Source organism: Heterodontus francisci, chromosome 10 (assembly GCF_036365525.1).
Source record: "Heterodontus francisci isolate sHetFra1 chromosome 10, sHetFra1.hap1, whole genome shotgun sequence".
Taxonomy (NCBI): domain Eukaryota; kingdom Metazoa; phylum Chordata; class Chondrichthyes; order Heterodontiformes; family Heterodontidae; genus Heterodontus; species Heterodontus francisci.
Window position 1 is genome coordinate 32,304,765 of NC_090380.1, and position 13,874 is coordinate 32,318,638.

The following is a 13,874-nucleotide window of genomic DNA, read 5'->3' on the forward strand; positions in this document are numbered from 1 at the left end:
GAGGTATATAAGATGATTAAGGGGATTGACAAAGTAGACGTAGAAAGGATGTTTCCTCATGTGGGGCAATCAAGAACGAGAGGTCATAGTTTTAGGATAAGGGGAAGCAGATTTAAAACAGCGATGAGGAGAAATTACTTCCCTCAAAGGGTCGTGAGTCCGTGGAATTCACTACCTCAGAGTGCCTGGACATTGAGTAAATTTGAGGAGGAGATGGACAGATTTTTAATTAGAAATGGGTTGAAGGGTTATGGAGAACGGGCAGGAAAGTGGAGTTAAGGCCGAGATGTGATCAGCCATGATTGTATTGAATGGCGGAGCAGGCTCGAGGGGCTGAATTGCCTACTCCTGCTCCTAGTTCTTATGACCTTATAAGAAAAGGTGATATATTTCCAAGTCATGATGGTGTGTGGCTTGGAGGGGAACTTGCAGATGGTGGTGTTCCCATGCATCTGCTGCTCTTGTCCTTCTAGGTGGTACAGATCGCGGGTTTGGAAGGTACTGTCCCAAGGAGCCTTGGTGCATTGCTGCAGTGTATCTTGTACATAGTACACACTGCTGCCACTATGTGTCGGTGGTGGAGGGAGTGAATGTTTGTGGATGGAATGCCAGTCACACGGGCTGCTTTGTCCTGGATGGTGCTGAGCTTCTTGAGTGTTGTTGGAGCTGCTTCCATCCAGTCAAGTGAAGAGTATTCCATCACACTCCTGACTTGTGTCTTTGTAGATGGTGGGCAGGCTTTGGGGTGTCAGGAGGTGAGTTACTCGCCACAGGATTCCTAGTCTCTGACCTGCTGTTCTAGCTGCAGTATTTATGTGGCTTCAGGTCAGTGGTGATGCCCCGGATGTTTGACGGCAGGGGGATTCAGCGATGGTAATGCTGTTGAATATCAAGGTGAGGTGGTTGGATTCTCTCTTCTTGGAGATGGCATTGCCTGGCACTTGCATGGTGTGAATGTTACTTGCCACTTATCAGCCCAAACTGGAATGTTGTCCAGGTTTTGCTGCATGGAGAGGCATGGACTGCGTCAGTATTTAAGGAGTTGCAAATGGTACTGAACACTGTGCAATCATCAGCGAACGTTCCCAATTCTTATGATGGAGGGAAGGTCATTGATGAAGCAGATGAGGACGGTTGGGCCTAGGACACTACCCTGAAGTGATGTCCTGGAGCTGAGATGATTGGCCTTCAACAACCACAACCATCTTCCTTTGTGCTAGGTACGACTCCAACCAGCGGAGAGTTTACCCCTGATTCCCATTGACTTCAATTTTGCTGAGGCTCCTTGATGCCATACTCTGCCAAATGCTGCCTTGATGTCACGGGCAGTCGCTTTCACCTCACCTCTTGAGTTCAGCTCTTTTGTCCATGTTTGAACCAAGGCTTTAATGAGGTCTGGAACTGAGTGGCCCTGGCAGAACTGAAACTGAGCGTCCGTGAGCAGGTTATTGCTAAGGAAGTGCTGCTTGATAGCACTGTCAACGACACTTTCCCTCACTTTACTGATGATTGAGAGTAGACTGATGGGGTTGGACTTGTCCTGCTTTTTGTGTACAGGACATTCCTGGGCAATTTTCCCCATTGCCGGGTTGATGCCAGTGTTGTAGCTGTACTGGAACAGCTTGGCTAGGGGGGCGGCTAGTTCTGGAGTACAAGTCTAAAATACTACAGTGTGGGGACAGAACAATGGGGACATTTAAAGTGAGCTAATCAATTAATTATGGACTACTAACAAACGAACCTCAGAGCTGCAGAGACAGCTTATCAGAAATAATAAACTAACTTCAGGACTGCAGAGACAGCTTATCAGCAGAGACAGACTAACAAGCAGAAACTAACAGCTGCAGTCTGCTTAATAGTAGCCTATTGTATAACAATCAGCCTAACGGTCCAAGGAGATAGGGGGATGAGAAACTGCTGGAGTCAGAAGGTGAAACAAATTGACAAGGCAGTACCCCAATCAGGCCCCGACACCAAGAAACTGCAGAAGTTTGTAGACCAATTGGGAACATAGAGGGGGTGTCGCTGATTTGTATGAAGAACTATAAGAAAGGCTTGATTTCCCTGCGCAGGCAGGTGTGTGCATGTCCGCTTTGCTGATGTAACCATTACGTACTGCAATAAAGTTTCTTAGGCTAGTTCTGGAATACAAGTCTAAAATACTACAGCCAGGATGTTGCCAGCGCCCATAGCTTTTGCTATATCCACTCCCTTCAGCTGTTTCTTGATATCACATGGAGTGAATCGCGTTGTCTGAAGAATGGCATCTATGATGTTGGGGACCTCAGGAGGAGCCGAGATGGATCGTCCACTCGGCATTTCTGGCTGAAGATGGGTGCAAGTGCTTCAGCCTTGTCTTTTGCTCTGACTTGCTGGGCTCTCCAATCATTAAGGATGGGGATGTTTTTGGAGCTTCCTCCTCTTGTTGAATTGTCCACTACTATTCACGACTGGATGTGACAGGACTGCAGAGCTTAGATCGAATCCGTTGGTTATAGGATCATTTGTCAATAGCACGCTGGTTCTGCTGTTGGACACGCATGTAGTCCTAGGTTTAGCTTCACCAGGTTGGCACCTCATTTTTTTTTTGCCTGGGGCTGCTGCCCAAAATTTATCCCCCAAGCAAATTCACAAAATCAGATTATCTGGTCATTATCACATTGCTGTTTGTGAGAGATTGCTGTACACAATTTGGCTGCTGTACTTTTCAACATTACAACATTGACTATGCTTTGAAAGTAGAGGCCTGCTACCCGACCCGAACCCCACGGGACCCGACAACGTGTCGGGTTCGGGTCAGGTCGGGCCTGTGTTCTGGGTAAGTGCTCTGCTAGTAAGTATTAAAAATAAAAAAACTTACCTGAGCTGGGAGTCCGGGACGAAACTGAGTCTGTGCAGTGAGCGAGTGACGCCATTATGATGTCTTGCGCATGCGCTGCAGCTTCTTACAGGTTCGATGTCAGGAACGCAAGTAAAGGGATGGTCAGGTCGGGCTCGGGTCGGGCCAACTAGTGGCGGGTTCGGGTCAGGCTTGGGGCAAAATCGGAGGGACTCTGGTCAGGCTCGGGCCCAGGCCCGCTGTGGTTCGGTCGGGTTCGGGTCAGGTTCTTTTTCCCGACCTAAAGCAGGCCTCTATTTGAAAGCACTTCATTGGCTGTGAAGTGCTTTGGGATGGCTGGTGGTTGTGAAAGGCACAATATAAATGCAAATCTTCCTTTCCATATAATATACATATGCTTTTGTAAAATGCAGCAGTCTAGAGTTGAACAACTGAAAGTTTCAACACAAATGCAAATGGTTTTTCTGTATGATGGTACAGGTGTCGGCCTTTATACTACAGTAATGTTTTCTAAAATGGAGTTACAAAAATGGACAGTTTTGGTGGTCGGACTCACACTTTGAATTGATATATGTCAAGATTAAGCTTCGTAAAAAAAAAAGAAAAATATTGTGGATGCTGGAAATCTGAAATAAAAAGAAAATGCTGGAAATACTCAGATCTGGGTGGAGAGAAAAAGAGTTAACTTTTCAGGCCAATGACCTTTCATTAGAACTAATCTAATCTTAGACCCATTAGAGACGTTTCTGCTATATGGCTGCGAAAGTTGACATCAGCCTTTTTGCCTTTTTTTTTAACAATGATAAATGTTTGTGATTACCTTTACAGTTGAACAATTGACAGCATGTTTAGATAGAGAAAAAATCTTTCTGGTTCAGGCTGAAGATGATATAACTGTGCGAGTTAGCTTTTTTACTGATTGTGGATTAGGCTTGGCCATGTGAGCCACATGGAAGATGGCAGGATCCCCAAAGACACATTGTACAGCGAGCTCGCCACTGGTATCAGACCCATCGGCCGTCCATGTCTCCGCTTTAAAGACGTCTGCAAACGCGACATGAAGTCCTGTGACATTGATCACAAGTCGTGGGAGTCAGTTGCCAGCGTTCGCCAGAGCTGGCGGACAGAGCCATAAAGGCGGGGCTAAAGTGTGGCGAGTCGAAGAGACTTAGCAGTTAGCTGCAAAAAAGACAGAGGCGCAAGGGGAGAGCCAACTGTGTAACAGCCCCGACAATCAAATTTTTCTGCAGCACCTGTGGAAGAGCCTGTCACTCTAGAATTGGCCTTTACAGCCACTCCAGGCGCTGCTCCACACACCACTGACCACCTCCAGGCACTTACCCATTGTCTCTCGAGGTAAGGAGGCCAAAGAAAAGAGAAGGATTAGGATTAATACCACATGGTACATTTGATTGGTGTGCCTGGTGGTTGAGACTGAAATTTAGTGACTAACATAGACTGACAAATCTTTCAAATAAATTAAAGGTTGAATCAGGTTGCTTGTGTCCATTTTGACCTTGGTGTCCTATTCAATTCTGAGTTGAGCTCTCAACTCCATATTCTTCTGATCACTTCCATCTCCATAACATCACCTGTCACTGCCTTTGCCCATCTGCTGCTGAAACTCCAGCCCATGCCTTTGTCGTCTCCAGACTCGACTATTCCAATGCTCTGCCAGCAGTCTCCCATTGTTAAATTTCAGTTCACCCAAAATACTGCTTTCCATATCCTGTCTTGTTCACCCATTACTTCTATCCTTGTTGACACACAACAGCTCCCCATCCTCCCAGTGCCTCTAATCTGGATTTTTTATCCTCGCATTTAAATCCCTTTGTGGTCTCAGCTTCCCAATCTCTATCCTTCTATTGCAACCCACCATTCAAACTCACAGATACTGCAACTCCGGCCTTGTGTGCATTTCCTCATCCCCTTCATTTTACTATCGGTGCTTGCCTCCAATTGCGTAGGCCCCATGCTGTGAAATTCCCTCCCTAAACTTCTCAGTGCTTCTCATGCCTTGCATCTTTTAACGCCCTCCTCAAAACCCACTGTTAGAGGCTGTGTATTCCTTTAAGTTTATAAGTTTCTCCCCAAAATAATAGGGTCTTTGGATAACTGTTAATGATAATTACACATAACCATATAATTTTGGTGATATCTTGCATGTTCACCGGAGAAATCAGTTCTCAAGCTCAAGGTTTTTTCAAGGCTGATCAGGCCTCATCAAATTCTGGTATCTCTCCTAACACCCACTCTTTTATACTTTTTCCCAATCTTGCTACTTGAGAATCTGCATGTTTTATAGAGTTGCCTCATTCAATTTGCTGCTGTCCTTTCGCAACTACAATTTTAACTAGAATAACTCCCCAAACTACTTGTAGATTCATCTTGACTGAAATGTCAATCAGACCATTAAATTGAAGATAGAGAGCAATTAATGAACAAAGGCCCCTTTATAGGTGACATTACCACATTCCTTGTGCTGACCTTGGAAATAATATCCCCAGCTATTGAAATTATAAATATTGGAATTGGTGATCAAAATATGCATCGTGGGAGGATATTCAACTGCCATAAAGATGCCACTTAACACAGCCAAGAACTCTGGGGCCAGAACAACAAAGGAATCCTGTTGCTGAATCTCTTATTAGCTAAACATTTCTGTTTGGTACTAGTTTTAATTCCCACTATCTAACTAAAACACATTTTTCCAAAATAAAGCCAAGCACGTTTCATTGTTGCATTTTTATCTGACTGACAGAAGTTCACCAAACAGGCGAAAGCTAAAAGTTAATACAAAGAAATTAATTTAAAAAGAGCCCTTTCATTATACCACCTCTTTGACCAAGCTTTTCATCACACCTGCTAATGACTCCTTCTTGGGCTCAAAGTCCATTTTTGTCTGATTACACATCTGTCAAGCACCCGGGGACATTATTCTAAATTAAATGCAAGTTGGTGCTAAAATATATTTAAAGTTGTTTAAAATATTGGATGCTGTCGGTTTAATTTTTAGAAAGACTTGAAATTGATAGATCTCATGCGAAAACTGCTTCAGTTGCCAAATTTTGGATTGCAGTCATTTGGTCTGTTAGAGTTTTCAAAGATGTAAATAGTTTATTTTGAGGTTTGGAGAGGTTAAGATTTTCTGTAGGACAATTTGGAGCCAGTAAATAGAACTCTAGTGCCCTCCAATGGTGTAATTTTATTATTTTTGCACTTGTGCAGTGAAAATGCATCCCAATGCACAGTTTGAGTGATGGTTCTTTCACTAAACAGATGATGATTACAGTGTGAATGTTAGAATTGTGATAAACCCATGGCTATAGGATGGGGTGCTGGATTTGTGATAAGACAAGGGACTGGTTGCTTGATAAATTGGCAAAAGTAGATTTATTGAGGTTGTGCTGCTTTGTACACATTAACCGCCTTGAACAACTTCTTGGGTATGTTGCATAGGCTGTTCATCTTTTATTTCCTCATTTAACTGATTGGGCTATTAAACATTACATCTAAAACAAATACTGATCACGTCCTTATCTAAAATCTATTCAAATACACTACCAGCAAACGTCGCTGGTTAACGATCAAGAAAAGGTCGCTGGCTGGATTTTATCGTAAGGGTGCAGAGGGCAATTGTTTAAAAAAAGAGAATTGCATTTCTATAGTGTCTTTCAGGACCACGGGATGTCGCAAAGCACTTTATAGCCAGTGAAGTACTTTTGAAGTGTAGTTACTGTTGCAATGTAGGGAACACAGCAGCCAATATGTGTGCAGCAAACTCCCACAAACAGCAAGATGATGTTGACGACCATATAATGTGTTTGTGATGTTGATTGAGAGATAAATATTGGCCAGGACACCAGGGATATATCCCCTGCTCTTGTTTGGGACAGCGGCATGGGATCTTTCACATCCACCTGAGAGGGCAGACGGGGCCTTGGTTTAACATCACTTTCAAAGTGCAGCACTCCCCCAGTACTGCACTGGAATGTCAAGTTTGATTTTTGTGCTTGAAGTCTGGACTGGGACTTGAACCTATAACCTACTGACTCAGAGGCAGGAGAACTACCAACTGAACTCCTGCTGATTGTAGCATCCTTACTGTATCACTAGCTAAAATCAATTCAGTTGACACGTATTTGGGACTGCTGGAAATCTGCTACGGTGGCATCAAACAAAGACAGGATTTTTCTTCTCTCATCCTTCCCATGCATGCCTGAATATCTTGGTAACAGTCATTGTTTAGGCCCACAGATGAACATTGGCCAACTAGGTGGCGAGAGGAAGTGGGTAGTGGTAGGGCCATAATTTCAAGTCTGGACTGTGACCACTCTTCGGTTATGGGGTCTGTTATGTTTTGGCTGGGTTTAGTTTGTAATATTTGATTTAAATCAGAGCAATGCAGATATCACATGGGTCTTAAAGAAGCAACTGGTTTATTTACACCACATTAACGTAAAAGTTCTTAGAGGATTTCAGTACACGTCTGGAGGCAGCCAGTATTCTAGGGAAGCTTCTAGCAAACTCTGTCTTAGTTTCACTTTCACACTGCAGCTCCACCCAGAGGCTTAAGCAATCAAACACAGTGAACACAAATTGTGGGCAGACTGATATGATCAAACCCTGATCGATCAAACATTACATTTTTCTCCCTTTTGACTCTTCCAAACAACAAACATATATACATCAAGTTATTTCTTAGTGTTCACTTCTCTATTTTCTCTAATTACACAAAAAGTCTTTGAGTTAGGAAGGTCTCTTTGGTCTTTGATTAGATCTACAAATTTGAGGTTGTGGATCTGTTTGGCTTGATGAGGCGGATTATCAACAGCATTCATGGGAAAAGGAAATGTATCCTTATAATCACTACCCTCGAAATATCCTGGTCTGTCTCCTATGAAACGTCGCGAATTCCACTTGCTGTTGTCAGCCAACAGATAAACATTCGTACCGAGCAAATGTTTAATCTGCTTTGGACCTGATACTGATGAAGCAGGTTTGTGGTCGCAATTCAGCCGTTTGATTCGAACCCAATCTCCAACTTTAAATTGTGGTTCCCTTGCGCCTGTACATTTGTCAAAGTATGCTTTTGTTTTATCTTGTCGTTTTGCAATTTAATCTGCTTTCGCTCTGACATCCTTGTTAACTGGTAGCAATGGCTTAAGAATGGTCAGTGGCATGTGAAAGTTACGACCTATCATAAGTTCGGCTAGTGCCTTGCCAGTCAGAGCGTGGGGTAGATCGGTATGTGCAGAGTAGGATGTGAACGAATTGTTCGAATGTTCTTCCCTCTGACATACTAGCTTTCAGACTCTCCTTTATCAGCCTGTTGAACTGTTCAATGCCACCATTCGATTGTGGGTTGTATAGTATGACATCAGCTGGTGATAGATTCCATAATTGGCTAGGAATTCCATGAATTGACTTGAAATAAACTCTGGCCCATTGTCTGTAGTGATGGTCTCTGGCAAATCCCATCCAGAATGTCGATGACTGATGTGGTTGTAATAGAACTTGTAGCAATTTCTGGCCATTTGCTATGGAGATCATGAACAACAAGCAAAAAACATCAATTCCTAGGGGCTGCTTGCACTTCTCCAAAAATATCAACTTTAAGTTGTTGCTTTGGTTTTGTTGGCCATGGGTTTGGTTTTAGAGACACAGGACATTTAATAGATTTTTCACTGAGTGCACAGGCTACGCAGTTCCTAATGAACTCTTGTATACAACGATCTATTCCGGTCCACCAGACTGCTTCACAGGATCATTGTTTCATCTCAACAACACCCTGATGTCCTTCATGGGCGAGATGCAATGCATGTTGCTGTAGTGCCTTTGGGATAATTGCCCGAGTGCCACCTGCAATACAGTTATCACCAAATAATGCGAGCTCGTTGCGTACTCTGGGCGGTGCAGTGGTTAGCACCGCAGCCTCACAGCTCCAGCGACCCGGGTTCGATTCTGGGTACTGCCTGTGTGGAGTTTGCAAGTTCTCCCTGTGTCTGCGTGGGTTTCCTCCGGCTGCTCCGGTTTCCTCCCACATGCCAAAGACTTGCAGGTTGATAGGTTAATTGGCCATTTTAAATTGCCCCTAGTATAGGTAGGTGGTAGGGAAATATAGGGACAGGTGGGGATGTGGTAGGAATATGGAATTAGTGTAGGGTTAGTATAAATGGGTGGTTGATGGTCGGCACAGACTCAGTGAGCCGAAGGGCCTGTTTCAGTGCTGTATCTCTAAACTAAGCTAAAATGGGATTAGTTCTTCCCCATATCACAAGGTCACTCAGATTTAAGGTATTGACTTACTTGCTGCAGTATGTCATCTGCTGCTGACTCCGTTTCCAACTCCTCTCGTTTAACCAGATTCGTGGCCACGCGCAAATTCACTGCGATCACATAGTCTTCAACATCGCCTATCTGCGACAGTATTGCGGCGAAGCATATCTGCTACTCGGTTGTGTGAACCCTCAAAGTATACTGATGTAGACGATCTGACCATCTGCAGATGCGTAGAGGTCGATGACCTGATCCTGACGCAGTTAATAAGATAATCAACGCTTGGTGGTCAGTGCGAAGAGTAAACTCTCGACCAAAAAGATACATGTGCCAATGTTCGCATGGGTAGATAAAGGCTAGTGCTTCCCGTTGTCCAGTAGAATATTTATGTTCAGTGTCTGACAATGGGATTGACACATAAGCTATTCGTCATTCGCATTCATCAGTGGGACTGAGAGTACAGTACCAGTTGCAGTTCCTGATGTATCTGTCGTGACATATGTTTCCGCATGTGCGCTGAAATGCGCGAGGACTGGTGGAGATGCTATCTTCGCCTGTAACGTTTCAAATGCTGATTGCTGTGTGACTGTCCATTCCCATTGAGGCTCTTTACGAAGTAGCTTCCAAAGAGGCTCCGCAGTCTCTGCTTAATTAGGAACAAATTTATGATACAAGTTGGTAGTACCTAGAAATGTTGCCAATTCTTTCACATCAGACGGTGTTGGAAGTGCATAAAGGGCTTTGTCGTTCTTGTGTGTTGGCTTTACTCCAGCTGCTGTCACTCTGTAACCTAAAAAGTCAAATCTCAGGTGCCGCAAATATGCATTTGTCTTGGTTGAGCGTCAGATTGTGTTTTACAAGTCGAGTGAGCACTGCTGATAATCGTTCATCATGTTCAGCGTTGTCAAGTAGGTTGAGCATCCCGTCAACATCCGACAAGACTGAAGAAACTATCTTCTGGAATGTGCTATGTGCTGAACTCAGTCCATATGGCATTCTTCGGTACTGAAACACACCTTCATGAGTAACAAAAGCTGCAAAATATCGGTTTTGTTCTGCTAGAGGTATCTGAAGATAACTCTGTCGCATGTCAAGCTTTGTGAATGAAGACTGTGGAGTCATGAAATTATGCTGACAGTTCTTGACTTGCAGGAAGTGGATACTTGTCTGGTATGATAGCTTTGACTGCCTTTAGGTCAATGCATAGCCGATGTTCATAGTTATTTCGTCGTGTAGTGGTTAGTTTTGATATCCACGTTGATGAGTCGATTTTGTTCAATGATACTGTCTGCTTCTAGACATTTCAGCTCTTGTGACACTTCAGCATGGATTGCAAATGGCAGCCGCCTCAAACTTTGTGAAACTGGTTGAATTGATGTGTTGACACAAGGAGTATGACCGTACCCTTTGATCTCCCCAAATCCAGTAACTAAGGAAGGATACTGGCGTGTATAATCTGCATTGTCAATCCCATTAATATGTGCTCCATTGCGGTCTACAAGTTTGAATCCAAGCCTATCGAAAAGATTTACCATGATAAGGCTTCGACCTTTAGTTACATTGAAAGTGAAGCTGTCTAGGGTGACATTTTTGTAGCGTACTGGAACTGTGATCATCCCCGAAACTGGAATGATAGGGTCATCATAAACTTGAAATGTCTGTTGCAGGAATGAGAGAGAATTGTGAAAAATACATATGGTTGAGTTTGTCACACAAAATAGATACTTTCACGCCAACATCGATAAGAAGTGACACTGCGATCTCTGCGATCTCGATGGAGCACTCCTTAAAGTGACGTGGTGCTTTGCATTTTGCGATGGAATATACATGTTGTACTTCACTCTCAGGAAGAGACTCTTACGTGTCATTAAGTCTTTTTTCTTTAACGACCTGCACATCTTTGCAAAATGGTTCCGCTTTCAACATGAATTACACTTTTTCCCTCAAGCTGGACATGGCATTATGACTTGATAATTTGGGCACAGTTTTGCAGGTAACTGACCATGATGGGGCAAATTTTGATGAAGTTGCTGAAGTCTTCTTGTCCTTAACCTTTGCACTGAAGCTGGTTGGGCAAGCACTGTCTGCAACCTTCCATCTAAGGGTGCATGTGCGTGGAACCTCTCTGAATCTAACATGGCAGATTCGATCTGGACTGCTAAGGTTGTGGCTTTTTCCAAGGTTAAATCATCATCCTCCATGAAAAGACGTTTCCTAATTCGTGGAATTGAAGTCTTTTCAATTAATTGTTCACAAATTAGTTCATTGGTTCATATGCCAATTTTATATGTAGACTCCAATCGCTGCAATGCCTTCACGTATTGTTTAATGGACTCACCATGTCCCCGGCGGAATCCGTATCGCTCTATCGTCACACTTTGGCTCTCAGTATTTTTCAAGAGCCTTCACTGCCATTTCAAATGTAGACGTATCTTCGTCGAAGACGCGCTGTCCTTCTGCTCCAAAACAATGTACGAGTATTACTTTCTTATGGTTTGCTGCTATATTTGGGCCGTCCATTCCCATAGCGGGCAAGTAGGTCTTGAACCCCGAAATCCATCACTCCCTACACAAAGGAAGATTTCCCGGCATTGGAAGGAAAAGTTCTGGAACTAGTAACGTTAGATTTTGTTGAATCAAGTTCGTTGCCATGTTTTTGTTAAGTTTACGCTGGCTTACTGGGTTTCGTTTGTAATATCTGATTTAACTCCGCGCAATACCACTATCACACTGGTGTTAGAAAAAAAAAACTGGTTTATTTACACCATATTAACTTAAAAGTTCTTGCAAGATTTCAGTCCAAGTCTGTATGCCACCAGTATTCTATGGAAGCTTCTAGCAGTCTCTGTCTTAGTTTCACTTTCACACAGCAGCTCCACCCAGAGGCTTAAGCAATCAAACACTGAACACAGATAGTGGGCAAACTGATATAATCAAACCCTGATCGATCAAACACTACAGGACCCAGGAAAATGGTGCCACAGGTCAGGAAAGCAGATTTCCCAGCTTGTGGTCTGCTTTTTGAGGGTTGTGCTGATTCAAAGTAACACTTTTTTTTTATTGAGATGCACTTCACATAGGTGACATCACCAGAGCAGATTAGCCAGAAGGGAAGCCTGAGATTCCATGTGATAGGTGTTTTTATATGAACTTCGAGCAAAATTTGGATGCAATAATCATTTTACTGAAAATGAGGAAATATTAATCGCTACTCATGGAACTTTTTTCTTTCTTTAGAGTTCTAACTTGAAAAACATTGGAAGGGCCTGGAAAAATGTGCACTGGATGAAAATTGTATTAATATTCATTTGCATTTGTACAATCTAGACCAGGGTTGTCCAACCATACGACCCACAGGCCCGGATCTGGCTTGCCAAACGTTTCCATCCAGCCCACAGGTGTAAACTGTTCCCGGGGCCGTTCCTCATCCTCACCGTGACTAGAGATGAGAAATTTCCCATTGTCAGTCTGGCATTTAAACTAATGCACTGCCAGTTTCACAGGTGACAGCTGCTGACTCTCACACAGTTGCAGAGAGTGGAACGCCCTTTTAAAGTTCTTTTTTTAAAGATCGTTGTCAGTTTGAGCCAACAGCCACTGACATTGGGAACAGCTGTTTCCCAACAGACTCCATTTTTTTCTGGCAGTTCTGACTTTATTAAAAAAAAAAGCCAGCTGGGAAACACTGAATCAGTTGGGAAACAGCTGTTCCCGATGTCAGCCGCTATCAGCTCCAAAACTGACAATGATCTTTTTTAAAATAACTGACTTTTAAAAGAATTTTAAAAGAGCGTTCCGCTCTCTGCAAGTGTGAGAGCGGGGGCGAATAGACCGAGAGAGGCGGGGGTTGCGAATAGAGAGAGAGGGCGCGAATATAGAGAGAGAGGGAGATAGAGGGGGGCGAATAGAGAGAGATAGAGGGGGGCGAATAGAGAGAGATAGAGGGGGGCGAATAGAGAGAGAGAGAGAGATAGAGGGGGGCGAATAGAGAGAGAGAGAGAGATAGAGGGGGGCGAATAGAGAGAGAGAGAGAGATAGAGGGGGGCGAATAGAGAGAGAGAGAGAGATAGAGGGGGGCGAATAGAGAGAGAGAGAGAGATAGAGGGGGGCGAATAGAGAGAGAGAGAGAGATAGAGGGGGGCGAATAGAGAGAGAGAGAGAGATAGAGGGGGGCGAATAGAGAGAGAGAGAGAGAGAGATAGAGGGGGGCGAATAGAGAGAGAGAGAGAGAGAGAGATAGAGGGGGGCGAATAGAGAGAGAGAGAGAGAGAGATAGAGGGGGGCGAATAGAGAGAGAGAGAGAGAGAGATAGAGGGGGGCGAATAGAGAGATAGAGATAGAGGGGGGCGAATAGAGAGAGAGATAGAGGGGGGCGAATAGAGAGAGAGAGAGATAGAGGGGGGCGAATAGAGAGAGAGAGAGATAGACGGGGGCGAATAGAGAGAGAGAGAGATAGACGGGGGCGAATAGAGAGAGAGAGAGATAGACGGGGGCGAATAGAGAGAGAGAGAGATAGAGGGGGGCGAATAGAGAGAGAGAGAGATAGAGGGGGGCGAATAGAGAGAGAGAGAGATAGAGGGGGGCGAATAGAGAGAGAGAGAGATAGAGGGGGGCGAATAGAGAGAGAGAGATAGAGGGGGGCGAATAGAGAGAGAGAGATAGAGGGGGGCGAATAGAGAGAGAGAGATAGAGGGGGGCGAATAGAGAGAGAGAGATAGAGGGGGGCGAATAGAGAGAGAGAGATAGAGGGGGGCGA

General features: G+C 44.1%; 1 protein-coding gene and 1 long non-coding RNA gene across 12 annotated transcripts in view; one reads left to right on the forward strand and one right to left on the reverse strand.

Moving 5' to 3' along the window:
• The window catches only part of scml2 (Scm polycomb group protein like 2), a 204,282-nt gene that overhangs the window by 97,478 nt on the left and 92,930 nt on the right, over positions 1-13,874 (forward strand). The window lies entirely within an intron of this gene.
• On the reverse strand, positions 7,260-11,959 carry LOC137374382 (uncharacterized). The gene is made up of 2 exons (XR_010975813.1): positions 9,149-11,959; positions 7,260-8,379 (listed from the first exon to the last, which is right to left on the reverse strand). It is a non-coding gene; the product is annotated as an uncharacterized lncRNA (long non-coding RNA).